The sequence below is a fragment of the Canis aureus genome, chromosome 3, assembly GCF_053574225.1.
Source record: "Canis aureus isolate CA01 chromosome 3, VMU_Caureus_v.1.0, whole genome shotgun sequence".
Taxonomy (NCBI): Eukaryota; Metazoa; Chordata; class Mammalia; order Carnivora; family Canidae; genus Canis; species Canis aureus.
In genome coordinates, this window is record NC_135613.1 from 51414436 (window position 1) to 51432686 (window position 18251).

Sequence of the window (18251 nt, forward strand, 5' to 3'; positions counted from 1 at the left end):
CAGAAAATAAAAAGACCAGAGGATCTTATTTAAAACACAGAATTCTGGGTCCCACCACTAAGATTCTGATTCTTTTTGGCCTGAGATGAAGCTCATTCATTTCTTTTCTTTTTTTTTTTTAAGATTTTATTTATTCACGAGAGACACACAGAGAGAGGCAGACACAGGCAAAGGGAGAAGCAGGCTCCCTGCGAGGAGCCCTATGCGGGACTCGATCCTGGAACTCTGGTAAGACGCCCTGAGCCGAAGGCAGATGCTCTACCACTGAGCCCCCCAGGTGCCCCGAAGCTCATTCATTTCTCATCAGCCCCTAGGTGACACTACATGCTGCCAGTTTGTGGCTCACAGTTTAGGTAGTAGGGCTCCGAAGAAGATGAGCAAGGAGCATCCCAGAAAACAGCATCTGAGTAGAGACAGTCTGTTGTTGAACAGCTCCCAATCACAGCTGAGGATGGCAGAGTAAAACAGATCCTCTAGCTTCCCCAGCAATCCACAGAACCTGGGTTAAATGCTCTGGTTACTAGAGACCTTACTTTAAGCTCTTTAAATGTAGAGACGTTAAGGACAAACAAAACATGTTGGTGGTCTCAGTATAATTCAAAACCATCGAGCCTGCCCCCCAAAGGCACTTAGACACTTAAAGGGCAGTGGAATCCTATTAGTTAATTGACCACCAACCATTTAGGAGAACTTCCCCTATGTGAAGGAGTAGACCAAATGCTGTGGAGCTTTTATTTTCAGTTTTACCCAAACATAACCCAAACCTAAGTGTGCAGTTTAGTGAGCCTTCAGAAAGCAAGACATGTAACCACAACCCAGATCAAGAAATAGAACATTTAACCAGTGCCACAGAAGGCTCCCTAATCCTCCCTGCCAGTTTCTAGGTCCCCAACAGTCCTGACATCTATCACCATTGATTAGTGGGACCTGGTTTTGAACTTTATATAAATTAAATCATAGAGTGTAAATTCTTTTGTCTTCTATGTTCATTATTTTTTTTTTCACTCCACACTGTGAGATCCATCCATGCTGTTTTGTACAGCAGTGGCTCATTCTCATTGCTGTGTAGTATTCTATTCTGTGAACAAACCACACTTCCCCTAACCTCCCAGTGGTGGACATTTGGGTTATTTTTATTTCACAGCACTGTTGTGAGCATTCTTATACAGGTCCTGTCCATATTGTTGGGTATATACCTTGGAGTAGAATCTGTGAGAATTTACATTTAGCACAAAAGATTTCCATAGTGATTATGCCAGCTTGCGTGTGCTCCAGCAATGAACGAGAATTTTGGTTGCTCAGCACCCTGGCATCAGGTCTTGGTTTTTAAATGGAACAGGTGGAGAATGATGGCAAGGGAAATAGAGTGAACGAGAGTTTGGAGGTGGGAAAATGCAAGCCGCATTAGGGCAAAATGTTTCTATGGATGAGAAATGCAACTGGACATTTCACCAGGAGTTAAGAGAGGGACAGGCCATCAGTGCTCTCTTGAAACAACGCTTGAAGCCAGAGGCTAAAAATCAGAGTTAAGCAGAATGTGTCAAATTAGGCATTTGGAAACTGCAAACCAGAGAATCTAGGTATTCATGAAAAAGACAATGTGCCAGAGGCTCTGTTACCTCGACACTATGGATGTAAAAGTGAGTCATGTTCCCTCCTCTACCAGAGGCCACACATACCAAGAAGAGATAAATAAGATGTATAATAAAGCATTGCGATAAATGCTGCAGCAGAGACTCGTACAGACTGGAAGCAGGAAGAAGGTATCCATCAATTGGCCTGGTAGGCCTGGGAATACTTGCCTAGGAGGTGACATTGGATCTGAGTCTTGATAAATTAGCGGTTCATTAAAAAGGTAATGAGCAGAGAAGCAGAAGCAATGGTTTGAAAAGGTAGAAGATTATGGGGATGTGGTTGGAGAAAGTCCAGTCGTTTTGTGCAGACTCATGGGACTGGGTGAGAGTAGACTGGGAGCAGCCTCATAAATACTCCCGAGCATCCATGTGCCACAGGCCAGGAGAAGAAGCCACTGGAGTTCTCCAAAGGGGAGCTGCCAAGATCCCTTGGAAGGATATCGTGATAGCACGAGACTTAGGATCTAAGGTCCACAGCAGAGGAAATAAAAAGAAATAAAAAGAAAGCAACAGATGTGACTTCAAATAAAATATGGCTCAGTTCTCCTCTTGCAGGGCAAAAATCCTCATTTATTTGGAACTGGAAAAGTACTTAGGGTGATGATTTTGTTCTGCTAGGGTGGGCCCAAGACTGAAGGTAATTTCTCAAAAGCAGCTGCTCTAAGAGTTAGTTAAATGGTGCCAGGGGATTCACTGGACACAGGTGTCATGTTCAATCTTATTCATCTATCAATAGAGCCAGACTCCGAGTGCCGGCTGGATGCTGGATGGCAGCAGGGCACCTCTGAGACAGGAATTCTATTAGCAGATGCATCTCGCTGCTTCAGTCTGGGGCTCTGCTGCAGACTTCAAAGACAGCCTCAAGTCCTTGACTTCTACTGTGCGTCTCCATCTCTTCGGCTGCAGATCCTGCCGGGGTGACTCAAATACACACGTGGAGTACACTTTTCACATTGAGGGTGTTCCTACACATATTTTCCTCCTGCATTTTTAAGATAGGAAAGGAATATTTGAGCATTTAATTAATTGAATACATAATAAAAGGAGTTGGTACATTAAAAAAATTCTTTAAAGATTTTATTTATTTACTTATGAGAGATACACAGAGAGAGGCAGAGACATAGGCAGAGGGAGAAGCAGGCTCCCTGTGGGGAGCCCAATGTGGGACTCAATCCCGGGGCCTGGGGATCACGCCCTGAGCCAAAGACAGAGGCTCAACCACTGAGCCACCCAGGTGCCCCTGCTGTACTCTTTTCAGAACATTGTATCAAGGGTACAAAATGTTGATATGTTTTATAACTGGTAATGTTAAATTTGATTTAATACAATAGAACTAATAAAATATAATATTCATGTGTATAAATACAAAATACATAAATTTATATAAAAATATATGTTAAATATATTTTTTAAAGAAAAACATGAGACACCTGGATGACTCAGTCAGTTAAGCAACTGCCTTCAGCTCAGATCATGATCTCAAGGTCCTGGGATGGAACCCGCATCAGGCTTCAGAGCCTCCCTCTCTCTCTCTGCCTCCTGTTTGTGCTCTCTCTCTAGCTCAAATGAATAAATACAAACTAGAAAAAAAAGAAAAACACATGAGTTCATACAGATACCTCAGGCTTCAATCCAGCATAAATTTTAGTTTCCCCTTTACTTGTAACTTCCTTCTCCAACAGTTTAAAACCTGTCATTATTTGTAATACATTTACTTACTTGCTTACCTCTATTATATGTGTAAGGTAGTTTTAGAATTGCTAGCACATATCCTTTTGAGAAACAGATATACCAACTAGAGTACAATTTTGTCTACAGGTTCATTTTGCCTTTGGCCTGTGTCCAGGCAAAAAATTTTTTCCTGTAGGTCAGCTTCTTTCTTACCCACCCCTTCCGGTGTGATGATGTTATTCACTGACAACACAGTTACATGTATTCGTCATATGTATCCTGCAGCATATCTTGGGTTGCCTCGGTGACCTGGTTGATTTTTTAAAAATTTGAGTACAATAAAATTCACTCATAGTATGCAATACTATGGACTTTGACAATCACACAGAGTTATGTACTGATCGTCCTAATACTGTAGAGGATGTTTCACTGACCCCCCACCATTTCCTCATGCTGCTTCTTTGCAATTAACTCTTCACCCAGTCTCAAACTGACCGTTGCTGCTCAGTTTTGCATTCCTACTGTTTTGTCTTTTCAAGAATATCATATAAATGGGATCAATCAATATACAGTTTTTTGATTCTCACTTTTTTCACCTAGCCAAGTGTAGTTAAGATTAATCTACTGTTGTGTGGATACATAGCATATTCTTTAAAAAATAACATATTAATGATGTATAATTGACAATGAACAGCACATATTGAAAATGTTGATTTGACAAGTTCTGACATAAGGATGCATCCATACAGCCTTCACTACAATCAAAATAATAGATCCAGCAGTACCAAAACTTTTTTTTTTTTTTGGTAGATTTTATTTATTTATTTATTTATTTATTTATTTATTTATTTATTTATTTATGAGAGACATAGAGGGAGAGGCAGAGACACAGGCAGAAGGAGAAGCAGGCTCCCTGCAGGGAGCCCAATGTGGGACTCAATCCCAGGACCCCAGAATCACGACCTGAGCCAAAGACAGACGCTCAACTGCTGAGCCACCCAGGCGTCCCTATACAAAAACTTTTGTCCCCCTTTGTTATCATTCCTCATGTCTTTCTCCACTTCTTCCATCCCTAAGCATCCATTGATCTGCTGTCACTATGGATACATGTACACTTGCTAGAATTTTATAGGAATAAAATAATACAACATGTATTCCTTTTTATCTTTCACTCAGCAAAATTATTTTGGGACTCATCCTAAAATAGCATGTTTCACTAGGTCATTCCTTTTTGTTGTAGGGTTGTAGTCCATTGGATGGATAGAATTCAAGTTTGTTTATCCATTCACCTGATGATGGATGTTTGGATAGTTGCCATTTCGAGGCTGTTACAAATAGTGGCTATGATCATTCATGCACTATTTTTTGGGGGATGGATATATGCTTTCATTTTCTTGGACAAAGTAGAATGGCTGGATCAGATGGTGGGTGTATGCTGAACTTTTAAGAAATTGCCAAACTCTTGCAAAGTGGTTACTCCATTTTACATTCTTATTAGCAAGGCAGGATAGCTCTAGTTTTTATGTATTGCTGCCAACACATGTTATGGTCAATCTTTTTCCATTTTAGCCATTCTTATTGGTATGCAGTGGTATTTTATTGTGTGCAATTTGCATTTCCCTAATGCAATGATGTAGGATTTATTCCATGAGTTCATTTGCCTTCTCTTCTAGTAACATAACTGCTTGAATCTTATGTTTTTAAAAGATTGTGTCCTTTGTATTGAATTTTAAGATTTTGATATATACTTGGAATATATTTAAACGTCTGTTATATATTAAAAGTCTGTTATCAGATACATGGCTTTTAAATATTTTCTTCTAGTCTGTGGCTTGTCTTTCATTTTCTTAAGAGATCTTTTGGAAAGCAGAGCTTTAAATTCTGCTGAAGTCCAATTTATCAATTTCTTGTTTTATATCTCATGCTCTTAGAGTGTCATATGGAAGAAATCTTTGCCTAAAAGAAGGTCACAATAGTTTTCTTCTATGTTTTCTTCTGAATGTCTTATAATTTTAGGTTTTACATTATGTTTATGAGTTCATTTTTGAGTTAAGGTTAATTTTTCTTTATGGTGCAAGGTATGCACTGAAGTTTTTTTGCTTTGTTTTGTTTGCTTGTGGATATCAAATTTTTCCAGCACCATTTGGTGAAAAGTCTCTTTATTCACTGAATTGCCTTTGCACCTTTGCCATAAATCACTTGTTCATATATGTGTGGGTCTATTTTTGGCTTTTCTGTTTGTTAAATTTACATACTTATTTATATTTCTACCAATACGACCCTGTCTCAATTATTGTAATTTTATAATAATTCATGAAGTCAGGTAGTGTCAGTCCTCCATCTTTTTTGTTTCGTTTTGTTTACAAAATCATTTTTGCCTATTCTAGGTCTTTTATATTTCCATATGAATTTTAAAATCGGTTTGCCAATTTCTACAAAAGCATCCAGGATTTTTATTGGGATTTCATTGAATCTTTAGATCATTTGGGAGAGAACTTGCCTGTTAATAATACTGATTCCTCAACTAATAAACATACCTATCTCTTCCTTCATCATGTCTCCTTTTTGTTCTCTGAGAAAAGTTTTGTATCTTTTCAGATTTATCCTTATGTATTTCACATTGTTAATGCTATTGTAAATTTTACTCTTGGTTAAATTTCTATTGCTTACTGTGTGTTGTTATACAGAAATACAATTGATTTTCTCCATTGGTCTTTTACCCTTGAAACTTGCTAAATTCACTTATTAGTTCTAGCATATTTCTGTGTTTCCATTAAATTTTCTATGGAGAAGATTATGTTATCTGGAAATAATGCCAGGTTAATGCCTTTGTTTGCAAACTGGATGCCTTTAATTTCTTGTCCTCACCTTGCTGCACTGGTTAAAACCTCCAATACTGGGTGATGGGCACTGAGGAGGGCACTTGATGAGATGAGCCCTGGGTATTATACTATATGTTGGCAAATCGATCTCCAATAAAAAAAATACACAAAAAAAAGATCATGGAGGTATTCACCAATATTAAAATCTAAAACTTTATCATACAATGCTGAATAGAAGTAGCAAGAGTGGATATCCTTGTATTGTTCCTGATTTCAAATGGATCATTACTTAGTTTTTAATCATTGTATACATGCTAAACATAAGGGCTTTTTCTCTTTTAATGTCTCTTATGAAGTTAGAGAAAACTTCTATTTCTAGTTTGCTGAAAGGTTGCTTTCTTCTTTTTATCAGAAGTGAATTTTGTCAAATGATTTTTCTATGTCTACTGAGACTATTTTTTTTTAGTTCACTAATATGCAAGCAAAAGGACAATGAAACAATGAAATATCAGCCTAAAATCCTATACCCAGCAAAAAATGTCTTTGAAAAATGATGGTGAAATAAAAAAAAAATGTTTTCAGGCATACAAAAGCTGTGATCGTTCAATGCCAGCAGTTTTGCATTGTATGAAAAATTAAAGGAAATCCTGAAGGCAGAAGAAAAACATGACCAGATAGTAATATGGATCTACACAAATGGATGATGAACGCATTGGCAAATATATAAGGTATCTTCATACTATTAAATCGATTTACAAGATAATTATTGAAACAAGAGCAATGTAGTATGATGTTTATACCACATACTACATGTAAAAGCAAAATATATGAAAACAATAGCACAAAGGTTGGAGGGAAAAATGTAAGTATACTATTGGCAGGTTCTTATACTGTACATGAAGTAGTATGATATCACTTGAAATTGGAATGTGGGAATTAAAAAGGCATAATTTAAATCTTAGAGCAACCATTAAAATTAAACAGTTATAGCCAAAAATACATCAAGTTGTTAAAATGTTGATGGAGGTCAATAATTATATGGATAAATATCAATATTTATTGATATTGATAAATATATTGAACATATCCAAAACAAAGCAGAAAAATAGGAAAAAGAAAAAAATATGGACAAGAAAACTAATAGCAAGATGATGGATTCAAACCTGACAATATCAGTAATATGTGAGGTGTAAATGGTTCTGTATGATCCCCAGGCCACTGTTACTTCTAATCTTTTCAAATGTTTCTTTCCCCAGCTTGTAGTAGTTTCTACCCAAGCATTCACTGATCAACACTCACCTAAATACTAAATGAGACTCCTCTCCAGATCTCTATATTCTGTCTCTTTGCAGTTCCTTTCTCTATTCTACTCTTGTCTTGGGTACTCTAACCATCTTGGTTTCCCTAAATTCTTGATTCTATCTCTTCAATTCAGGAAATCTGCTGCATTCCACCAGGATTCCCTCTCCCTGTACTTTGTCCTGGAAACCTCTCAAGGCAGCAAGCTGAGCCAACCATAGGGCTCACCTCATTTGTACTCTTTCAGGAATCATTGCTCTTTGTTGCTTGGTATTCGGTGTCTTACAAAACTGTTGTTTCATATATCTCATTGGTTTTTGTTTGCTTCAGTCCAGAGTGTAAATACAGTCTTTATTATTACACTTTAGTCAGAAGCAGAAATCGGGTTTTTCCTTTTTATTGCCAGGAATAGTCATTGTATGGATGTACCAGTTTGTTTACTCATTCACTTATTGAAAGGCTGCATTATTTCCAGTTTCTGGCAACTTGAATAAAGCTTCTATAAACATTTGTATGCAGCTTTTGTAGGAACACAAATTTCCACTTAACTTAGTTAAATACCTGGGAGTGGTATTACTCAGTCACTTGGTAAGGGTGTATTTAATTTTATAAGAAATTGCTGAGTTGTTTCCCAAAGTGACTGTACTACTTGGCATTCCCACCAAAAATCTATGAGGGTTCCAGTTGCTCTGCATTCTTGCCAGCACTTGGTGTTGTAAGTTGTTTAATGATTTATTTCTAGTCATTCTAACATATGGATAGTGGTATCTCATTGTGGTTTTAATTTGCACTTCCCTAGTGACTAATGATGTTGAACATCTTTTTATATACTTATTTGCCATCTGTGTCTTCTTTTTTTGAAAGGCCAATTGAGAACTTTCACCCATTAAAAAAAATTGGGTTGTCTGTTTTCTTATTTTTTTTATTTTTTTATTTTTTTAGCTTTTTAGAGAGAGAGCATGTGAGCCAGCGGAGGGGCAGAGGAAGAAGGAGAGAATCTCCAGAAGAACCCTGCTGAGCATGAAGCCTGACATGGGGCTCCGTCTCATGACCCTGAAATCATGGCCCAAGCCAAAATCAAGACTGATGCCTAACCGACTGAGCCACCCAGAGCACCATATTTTTGAGTTTTGAGAGCTCTTTATATATTATGGATGCTTGCGATATTTTGTCCCCAGTCTATGGCTTATCTTATGTTTCATTTTAAATCTCCATATTAGAGGAATTTGATTTGACAAAAAAACTGACTTAGAAGTGTAATTTTAGAGCAGCCGCAGTGGCTTAGTGGTTTAGCACCACCTTCAGCCCAGGGCATGATCCTGGAGACCCGGGATCGAGTCCCATGTTGGGCTCCCTGCATGGAGCCTGCTTCTCCCTCTGCCTGTGTCTCTGCCTCTCTCTCCTTCTGTGTCTCTCATGAATAAATAAATAAAAATTAAAAAAAAGAAGTGTAATTTTATTAATGTTCTAAATTTATTTATTGACTGATGGAAGAAAGGATTTTAAGTACAGTAATTTTTACCCCCAGACATTTAAAGTCATTTATATCTGAGTAAATTTTGAGAGTGAATTGAGTATAGTAACAAGTTTAGGGCATTTGTGTTCTCTTTCTAGCTCAGCCACTAGTGATATGATCCTAAATATCTTGATTTTACAGGCTTAATTTTCTCAGCAGCAAATGTTCAATGTTGAGCATAAGCGTTTCAAAGTTACTAACTCAGAATGCAATAACATTCTTTGTTAACTTTCCTGGAAGTTATAGCTTTATCTTGATTTGTTTTTTTTCATTTTCATAATAACATAATAGTACCTTTTGTTAAGAGTGATATTTATATATATATTTTCTATTTATCTATTCAAATAGCTTGACAACTGGAAAATGCACATGCAACTAAAGAAGGGGAAGAGTGAAAGGGAAAAAGCTTTTATCAAAATAAAACAGTAGCACTTCACTTATTTTTTAAAATTCCACTTAAACAGTATGTTGCTTGGTAGGCATAGATAGTAAATTACTTCAGTATATTATTTAGGGGCATTAGAGTTATACTTATCAGGCATCTAAACTGATCCTTTTATTTAGTTGTGGAATAGTGAGTGTCAAAATATGTTTTGAGGGAAAATTCTATCCTGTTTTTTTCCTCAATCATTTTATGATGAAAAATTTCCAATGTAGTAAAAATTTGCAATAATTCTGCTTGGAATACCCATAAATCTACCATATGGATTTTACAATGAACATCTTACTACATTTCCTTTATTACATACCTGTCTATCCTTCCTGATACCCATCTATCAATCCACCTTATTTTCTGATGTGATTTGAAGCCTATGGATTTTATTATTTGAGTATTTGTTATGAAGGAATCTTTTGATTATTTAATGAGATCATTGTCTCTACCATATACTTGTCTATCAAAAAGAAAATCATCCCACTAAATCTTGTTAAAGTTCCCAAAGCTGGGAAATTCTCCAAAGAATCCTGGCCTGCACCCCGGATATGTTGAATTCAGATCTGGGTAAGCCTCACATTTGAATCCCCCACGCTCCTTCCTCCTGTTAGCTCCATAGTTGTTTGAATTGCCCACTAAGGTATTTGCCCAGACACATCTTGAGAGAGCCGATTAGAAACAGCACATGTGGGGAAAGGCCATGACATGCCTCAGTTAAACAGTCTAAGGAAGAGAGAGTCAGAGAGAAGATATTCCAGAAGTGAAATTGAGTGAGGGAAGATATGCTCAGGCAGGGCTGAGATTAGACAGGGCCTAGAAACAACCCTTTGCAAACCTAGTTGTCTGAAAGAATCATTTGGGAGAACTAAAATAAAAAAACAAAACAAGAGGCACTTTGGGTGACTCAGTGGTAGAGTGTCTGCCTTTGGCTCAGGTCGTGATCCTGCAGTGCTGGATCCTGCAGTGCTACGGGGTGGATTGTAAGCAGGGAGCCTGCTTACAGGCTTGCTCCACAGGGAGCCTGCTTCTTCCTCTGTCTATATGTCTCTGCCTCTCTCTCTCTCTGTCTCTCATGAATAAATAAATAAAATATGAAAAAAAAAAACCCAAAAGCCTAGTTTCTAATAAAGAGTTTGACTTAGCTCTGGGTGAGGGCTGAATCTCTACTTTTAACAAGTGACACATGTCACTTTAAATTTAAATTTAAAGAAATGTAGGGAGGTACAAAAGAGCTAGCTGCACATGATAGCTTTTAGTACAAGCCAAGTGATATTCACATTTGAGGGTTCCCAGCTTGACTCTCAGCTGTGTCTGCTGCTTGAACTTACACACATTGGGGTAGCTAGTAGAACAGGCCAGCAGAAGTTGATTGGCCTAAAGGCCCATGGAGACAAGCTTGGTCAAGTACCAAATCCATGCAGAAGGAAGGGATGGATCTGAGTTCCAGACAGTGTTTTGCTCTCAGTTATGTATCCTGACTCTGGTTGCCAGTCTGGAAACCAGCAAGAAACTGAAAGATTTGGCCAGTAACCCTAAGATATTGAAACCCAGCATTTCTTTGTTGTTCAGAAGACAGAGTGAAATACAAGAGGAGGTAGAATTTTACCCAGAGACTCAGAGACTGGAGAACTCACAGACAGCAGACCTTGACACTGTGCAAGTGTCTCCAGCATAGTGGGAGATGGCAGTTCCCAGGAGAAACCAGTGGAAAGGCTCAAGGGGACCTTGACACTTTGATGCCTAGGGCATCATTGGAGCCAAAGTGCCAGAGAAAAATGGCAACCATTTTTGGTTGCAAGGCCATTCTTAACATTATTGTGGAGCATCCTGAAATAATTGATGGTTGGGGGTGATTTTCAAGGGATGAATACCTTCAGTTGCTGGTAAAGTTTGGGCAAGAGTCAGCAAAATACGACTTCTATAGGTATTGAATTTAAATTCCATTGGCTTGTTAGGTGAAACTAACTTGTAAAGATGGCCAAAAGAAATCAGGGCCCTAAGAAATGAACGAGGTAGCATATTAAGAGAAGGGAAGAGCAGATGCTTCGTAAACTCATGTCTGCCCTAATAGATATTGCCTGGTTTATCTTCCTCTAATTAAAAGTTTCTTTATTAATTTTAACTTAATAGTTTAAAATTTTTAGACTGCAGGTATAACTATCTTCTTGTTGTCTGTGATGTTCTGTGTTTCTGACTCTTTTCTCTTGCTTTACTGATTCCCCTTCTGTAGTATTTCCTGGATTCTTCTCCTTTGATACCTTAAAAAATGTATTTTCCTATTTCTCTCCATCCCACAAGAGCAGTGGGATTTCAGGGTTGAATCCACCTGGGTGTTTGTCCATCTACCAGCCCCATGCTTACAATCCACCCCGTAGGTGACTGCTTGTCCCATCTTGGCCAGGGAGAGCTTTATGGAGAATGACTTTCTCTGCAACAAAGGCCTTTGCCCCTCACTCTGACAAAGACACATAATGGATCCGTTTTGAAAAGCATCAGATGTACTTTCATTTTCCTCCAGGAACGATGAACATTTGGAATTCTGAAGAGCAAACTAACTCTAAAATGCTAGGTGCCAAGATGCTTGCATTTGGAACTCTTGGTAAAATTGGGATTTGGTTAAAAAGAATTTCCGTGGGATGTGTGGCTTAGGACACATGCACAGGTGGTTGGGAAGAGGTTTGTATCTGGGTCATATTTTCATCCAACAGGTGATCTGAGAAGCGGTGCAGTCGTGATAAAGGAGGGCGAGGTAAACACTATCTAAAGATATATTTGAGGCTCAAATGAGAGCTTAATGCAGGCAGAGTTCTTGCAACATCAGAATGTAAATAATTTACTTTACTCATTCATTCAGCAGAGAGAGGGGAGGGAAGATTAATGGGCAGTTTAAAAGAAAGTCCAGTTAAAACCTTTGCCGCCCTAATGTCATGGAGGCAAGAGCCAGCTTAATCTAAACAAAAGGGGTGGCTCACCCATTTGGACAGGGCTGGGAGACCACACAGTGGCTCAGAATTGCCCATCAGCAGGGTCCCGCTCTTTATAGACCATTTGTTTCCATTTGTAGTGAAAAAGGAGATGCTCTTGTAGAGGTTAAGTCAGCCAGTTATTTGTTATAAACTTTCAGAAAGGAATGGGTTTGAAACAAGTCTTAAGTGTTTCAGTGACAAACATTTAACGTCAACTCTGAGATTTATGGCACTTCTGTTCACCCTTTGAAAGCTTTTAGTTCAGTGGCAAAGGTTACTGGGGGCTTGTCCAGGAAAAAAAAGGAGGTTCTTTCTGTTGTCTTATCATTTGAGCACTGGCTGGAGGATATTCCAAAGTTTCGGTAATGAATAATCGTCCTTTCTGCTCACACCGTCATCTGCCTTGCAAGTATGATTGTCCTCGGAGAGTAATCCAAGCATTGAAGCACTCTGGCATCTGGAGGCTCACACCTCCCCAGCTGGGATTCAGGGAGGAGGGCAGGCAAAGCTGACCCCAGGCCACCCCGCAGCCATGGGACCACAGGGCAGGCAGGCCCAGGTGGCACATACCTGCTGGCGTCAGCCACTGCTACACCATCTGGAGTACTTGTGCTGTTGAGATACCTGTCCTAGAATAATCCAAATGGTGAAAACTCATCATGTCGTGGCCAAGGCCTCGTTCCCTTTTGCTTAACCCAAATTTTGATGAAAGCAGCCCTCACTGGTGTGATTTCAGGAAATCTGGCTTCCTGAAAGAGTCCTTTCTAACAAGATGCTGCTTACCTGTTACCTGGTGGCACTACCATAGAGAATTCTGCTGCTGACCATTGTGAAGTCATAGCTACCTGCCACTAGGAATCACAATGCCAACCACCTGGCCTTGGGGTGGGTGGGTGGGGGCCGAGGAGTGAGACATGGGGCTCCCTTCCTAATTATACAAGGACAGGCTTGTATGTCTAATTGAGGCCCATTAGGACTTAGAGTGACTCTGGATGCAGCCCACTCAGTTCCAAAGGGTCTTCACAGAGCTCTACCCTTGCTGGCTCCCTGCTTACTGTGTTATAAAAACAACAGTCAACATTTATTGGGTGCTTAGTAGGTGCCAGGCACTGTTCTCAGCCTTTTGTGTGGATTATCCCACTGATCTTCACCACCACCTATTGAGATCTGTTTTTACAGATGAGGGAAGTTAAGTCACAGATTCTGTGACCAAGGACATTCCTCTAAAATCAGCGTAAGGTCCATCCACTAAATCTTCTTTTCCCACTCCAGGACTGATCTCTTTCAAAAGGTGACTGCTAGCCCTTTTCTTCTGGAAGAAGCTTTAACATACAGAAGCTCTCTCCCAAAGGTAGCACTCCCCCGAGGGTGCTGTGGGATGATGTAAGTATGTTTTATGTTTTCCAAGGTCTGAGATATTCAGTCAGGATACACCACAGTGACTTCTGTTTCTTTCCCAAATCTCCTTTTTTTTTAAAGGGGAAAAGAGGATGGGGGGGCGGGCGTGCTCTGGACTCCCATTGGTCTGCTGCCTTGACCAGCTAAGTAAACAAGAACATGTATGAATCTCTAAGAATTAGCAGTGCTGTGGATCTAGAAGCGAGTCTAAATTTCTGCACAAGAAAGAAACTTTTCTTTTAAGTCAGTAGTTCTGGCCACTGGTAGTAAAAACACTGCTTGAAAGAACACAAGCCAAGGAATCTGGGTTATAAAACATAAAATCTCTATAGGTGATTCTAATATGCAGTTCTGGTTGCAAACCACTGACCAAAGGGAAAGTGTAGCAAAGACATAGGACTGCTGAAAGATATACTGTATTTATCTCACCAAACAGAACATGTAATTATAGACTGAAGCATGTGTGGTCTGATGAGTTCATAGCACTCAGGTCTTATACAACAAGGCTGTGTGTGTGTGTGTATACGTGTGTGAGTGTGTGTGTGTGTGAGAGAGAGAGACAGACAGACAGACAGAGAGATAGAGACAAAGACAAAAAGAGAGAATGTGATGTATTTGCTTTGCATTTGCTAGCTATAAGGTCCTGTCCAAGTGACAGCCCTGCCAACCTTTAGGTGACATAGAATTCTCTTGCTGCTTTTATTTTGTAATAACAAGTATTAACTTTCATTAACTGAAGTAAGAGACCATGATGTGAATCTGTAGACATTTTCACTGCCTTAAACTTTGGATCTTAATAAAGTCCTTCAAAGTTAGGCAAAAACTTTTTGGAAACCACCAAAATAATTGGATTGTTTCTCCCCACCACAATGGCTCAACAGTGGCACATTACTTAAGTTCTTTATTGTTTCAATGTTTAAAAATTAATTTGGCTAGATATATTCATGCTTGCTTTTTCTCAGAACTATTTATTTTTTTAAAGGTTGATTATTTATTTATTTATTTATTTATTCATGAGAGACATAGAGAGAAAGGCAGAGACATAGACAGAGGGAGAAGCAGGCTCCCTGCAGGGAGCCCGATGTGGAACTCAATCCAGGACCCCAGGATCATGCCCTGAGCCAAAGGCAGATGCTCAACTGCTGAGCCACCCAGGGGTCCCCCCTCAGAACTATTTAGATACTCTTCCATGGTCTTCTGGCATTGAAATTTATTGTGGTGAAATCTGAGACTAGTCTGATTTTTTTCTGTTGCTTGCACTGAACTAGAATTTTTTATTTATTTATTTATTTTTTAAATTTTCTATTTATTTATGATAGTCACAGAGAGAGAGAGAGAGAGGCAGAGACACAGGCAGAGGGAGAAGCAGGCCCCATGCGGAGCCCGACGTGGGATTCGATCCCGGCTCTCCAGGATCGCGCCCTGGGCCAAAGGCAGGCGCTAAACCGCTGCGCCACCCAGGGATCCCTAGAATTTTTTATTAGGGCTGAAGATTCTATCTTTTTTAAAAAAGATTATTTATTTATTTATTTATTCATGAGAGATACAGAGAGAGAGAGAGAGGGAGAGAGAGAGGGAGACAGAGACACAGGCAGAGGGAGAAGCAGCCTCCATGCAGGGAGCCTAACATGGGACTTGATCCCGGGTCTCCCGGATCTCCAGGATCCAGCCCTGGGCTGAAAGTGGCACTAAACTGCTGAGCCACCGGGGCTGCCCAGAAGATTCTATCTTTATCCTTTAAATTAAATAATTAAATGAGATTATGTCTTGATGCCAATAATTTCTATCAGTTATTCCCTATATATATACTATAAGCATTCAATTGGTACATCCAGTTTTTCTTTCTTAGAGACATTTTTTTTCTGTATTCTATCTCTGATTACTTTTTCCTCCCTAGTCTGGGTTCTTGATTGTAAGGACACCAATTAGCTTTATGTTGGATCTTCTTTGTCTCCTATATTAATCATCCACTCGAATTGCTTTAATTTCTTTGTCTTTTCCATTCATTGAGCATATCCTATGTCCTCCCTCTATGCCATTAATATAGTACTTAATCTTATTTATGATAGTTGTTGCTTTTTCTAAAATGTCAAAAGACTCAAAATAGTGTTACAATCCTTCACTTGGTTTATTTGTTCTCCCTTTTCATCCCAATCTTTTATTTATGATCTTGTTTCACAATTATGGTTTTATTGACTTTGTATTCTGTGGGTCTATGCACTTGAGTGCCTTGGGCCATGCTTTTCTCCAGACAGATTCCTTGCCTGTTGTTTTGTGTGTGCTACTTTGGTTGTTGGTGTTTTTTTTTTTTTTTTTTTTTTTTTTTTTTTTTTTTTTTTTTGTCTTTTATCTCCTGTTGGAAGTTATATACAGAATTAATATGCCATTTCCTTGCACCTTGTTCATGCTTATTCTGGATTATTTTCCCCCATCTTCCTTCTTTGAACTACATTTTGAGGGCCGTATTTTTTTTTCTCTTATTTTTTTATGGCCTGCTTGTTTGAGCATGGGAGAAAGGAAGAAGTCAGATGGGGATAATTCTAACCCTTAGTAGGGTACTTGGATGTTTCTCAGTTTCTTGAAATCTTACCAAATGACCTGTATGTACCAAGGCACTCTTCACACAGTGGATTTTGATTTTCCTTTCATCTCGGACTGTGTCTTGGAAGATGGCAGACTTAAATAGCCCTTCTTATTTCCAGTGATAGCTATTACATATAAATTGACAGTTTTCCAAGCACTGTGATAAGCATATTGCATAATTTTTTTTCATTAAATCTTTGTGACAACTCACTTAAGTAGGTACTATTACATTGCAGTTTTGTAGATGGAGTTCAAATGAGATTGATTCAATAGTTTTTCTCCTTTGATGTATTTCTGTTATCTTGTCAGAATCAGATCTATTTAAATCTTTTGTAAATAACCATATTAATATGTTATATTTTAGGGAAAATACAATAAAATAAAATATAAAATATAACAATTCCTTATATTGTACCTAACTTTATAGACTAAACTCTAATGTATTATAAATATACAAATTAATATATAGTATGACAATCTCCTTTTTCCCCTGTTAAGTTTGTTTAGGGGGGTTCTATATTTGTGTTTTCATATTTTTTGGAATAAACTTTAAAATCTTAAATTTGTCAGAAGTCATTTGCTATTTTATTGGAATTACATTAGCCTACAGGATAATTTGAGAATCAACATATTTTTAATACTGAATATTCCAGTCAAGTATACCCTTGCATTTATTCAATTAACCACATATATTATGGAAAATCTTGATATTCTGAAGTATTTTTATATTGGTGGCTCTGGTGAATATATGTTAACCCTTCCACAGAAACACTAATATATATATATTTAAAGATTTTATTTATTTACTCATGAGAGACACAAAGAGAGAGGCAGAGACACAGGCAGAGGGAGAAACAGGCTCCATGCAGGGAACTCAACGTGGGGCTCGATCCCGGGTCTCCAGGATCATGCCCTGGGCTGAAGGTGGCACTAAACTGCTGAGCCACCCGGGCTGCCCTCTATTTTTAAACTTACTATTGTCTCTTATTCTAATAATTATGTGTTTGCTTTTTTTGAATGTTCCATGGTTAGAAAAAATCCTGTTGTTTCTAATAATTCTGTATTATTTTCTGTACATTCTTTTCAATATATACAATTCTTCCCCCTCTTCTTCTTCTTCTCTTCTTCCTCCTCCTCCTCTCCCTCCTCCTCCTCTCTGGTCTGATTGCATTGGCTCATTCTTTAAGAACAATATTAAGTTGGTCCACTCGTTCAGCTCAAGACTGCCATCAAACTCAGCAGCTTAAAGCAGCCATCACCCAGCCCAGCTTATTTATACTTCAAGGTGCTCTGCAGACTAGCAAGTGTTGATTGCTCTAAACTGGACTAGTCTGGCTTGGCTCCAGGCTGTAGGTTAGATTCAGGTGGGGAACTTGATTTACTCTTGATTTATTTTGTGTTTATGTTCAGAAGTGTGCCTCTCAGCCTTTTAAGTGTAAATACTAATGTTTAAGCCAAGATGAGCCTTCTCTTGTTTGGAACCCAAAGCATCCAGATTGACTTACCACTAAACTTATGTGCTACCCAGACAACCTGTGTAGAGTTCAGCAGCCATTTGCTGTCACTTCAGTGGTTTCTCTCAGGCTCTGTCTGCTAATGTGAAGTAGTCCCTACCTTCCTCCTTTCCCTGGAAAGCTGTGCCCTCTAGTCTGATGTTTCTCACACTTCAGCATGCATTCAGATCACCCGGAAGTCTTATTAAAAGTTTCTAAATGCTTAACATCACTCGGCATCAGGGAAATAAAAATCCAAACCACAATGAGATACCACCTCACACTGGTCAGAATGGCTAAAATGAACAAGTCAGGAAACAACAGATGTTGACAAGGATGCAGAGAGAAGGGAACCCTCTTGCCCTGTTGGTGGGAACACAAACTGATACAGCCACTCTGGGAAATAGTATGGAGGTTTCTCAAAAAGTTAAAAATT

At 38.7% G+C, this 18251-nt stretch overlaps 2 long non-coding RNA genes across 4 annotated transcripts in view; one reads left to right on the forward strand and one right to left on the reverse strand.

Annotated features, from left to right (window-relative positions):
• Positions 1–1682: 1682 nt before the first annotated feature.
• Positions 1683–13118, reverse strand: LOC144310889 (uncharacterized). Its single transcript, XR_013376516.1, has 2 exons — positions 12912–13118; positions 1683–2616 (listed from the first exon to the last, which is right to left on the reverse strand). It is a non-coding gene; the product is annotated as an uncharacterized LOC144310889 (long non-coding RNA).
• Positions 13119–13234: 116 nt separating this feature from the next.
• The window catches only part of LOC144310888 (uncharacterized), a 44018-nt gene continuing 39001 nt past the window's right edge, over positions 13235–18251 (forward strand). For all 3 annotated transcript variants that reach the window (XR_013376513.1, XR_013376514.1, XR_013376515.1), the window contains exon 1: positions 13235–13724. This is a non-coding gene — a long non-coding RNA (uncharacterized LOC144310888). The remainder of the gene's footprint in view (positions 13725–18251) is intronic.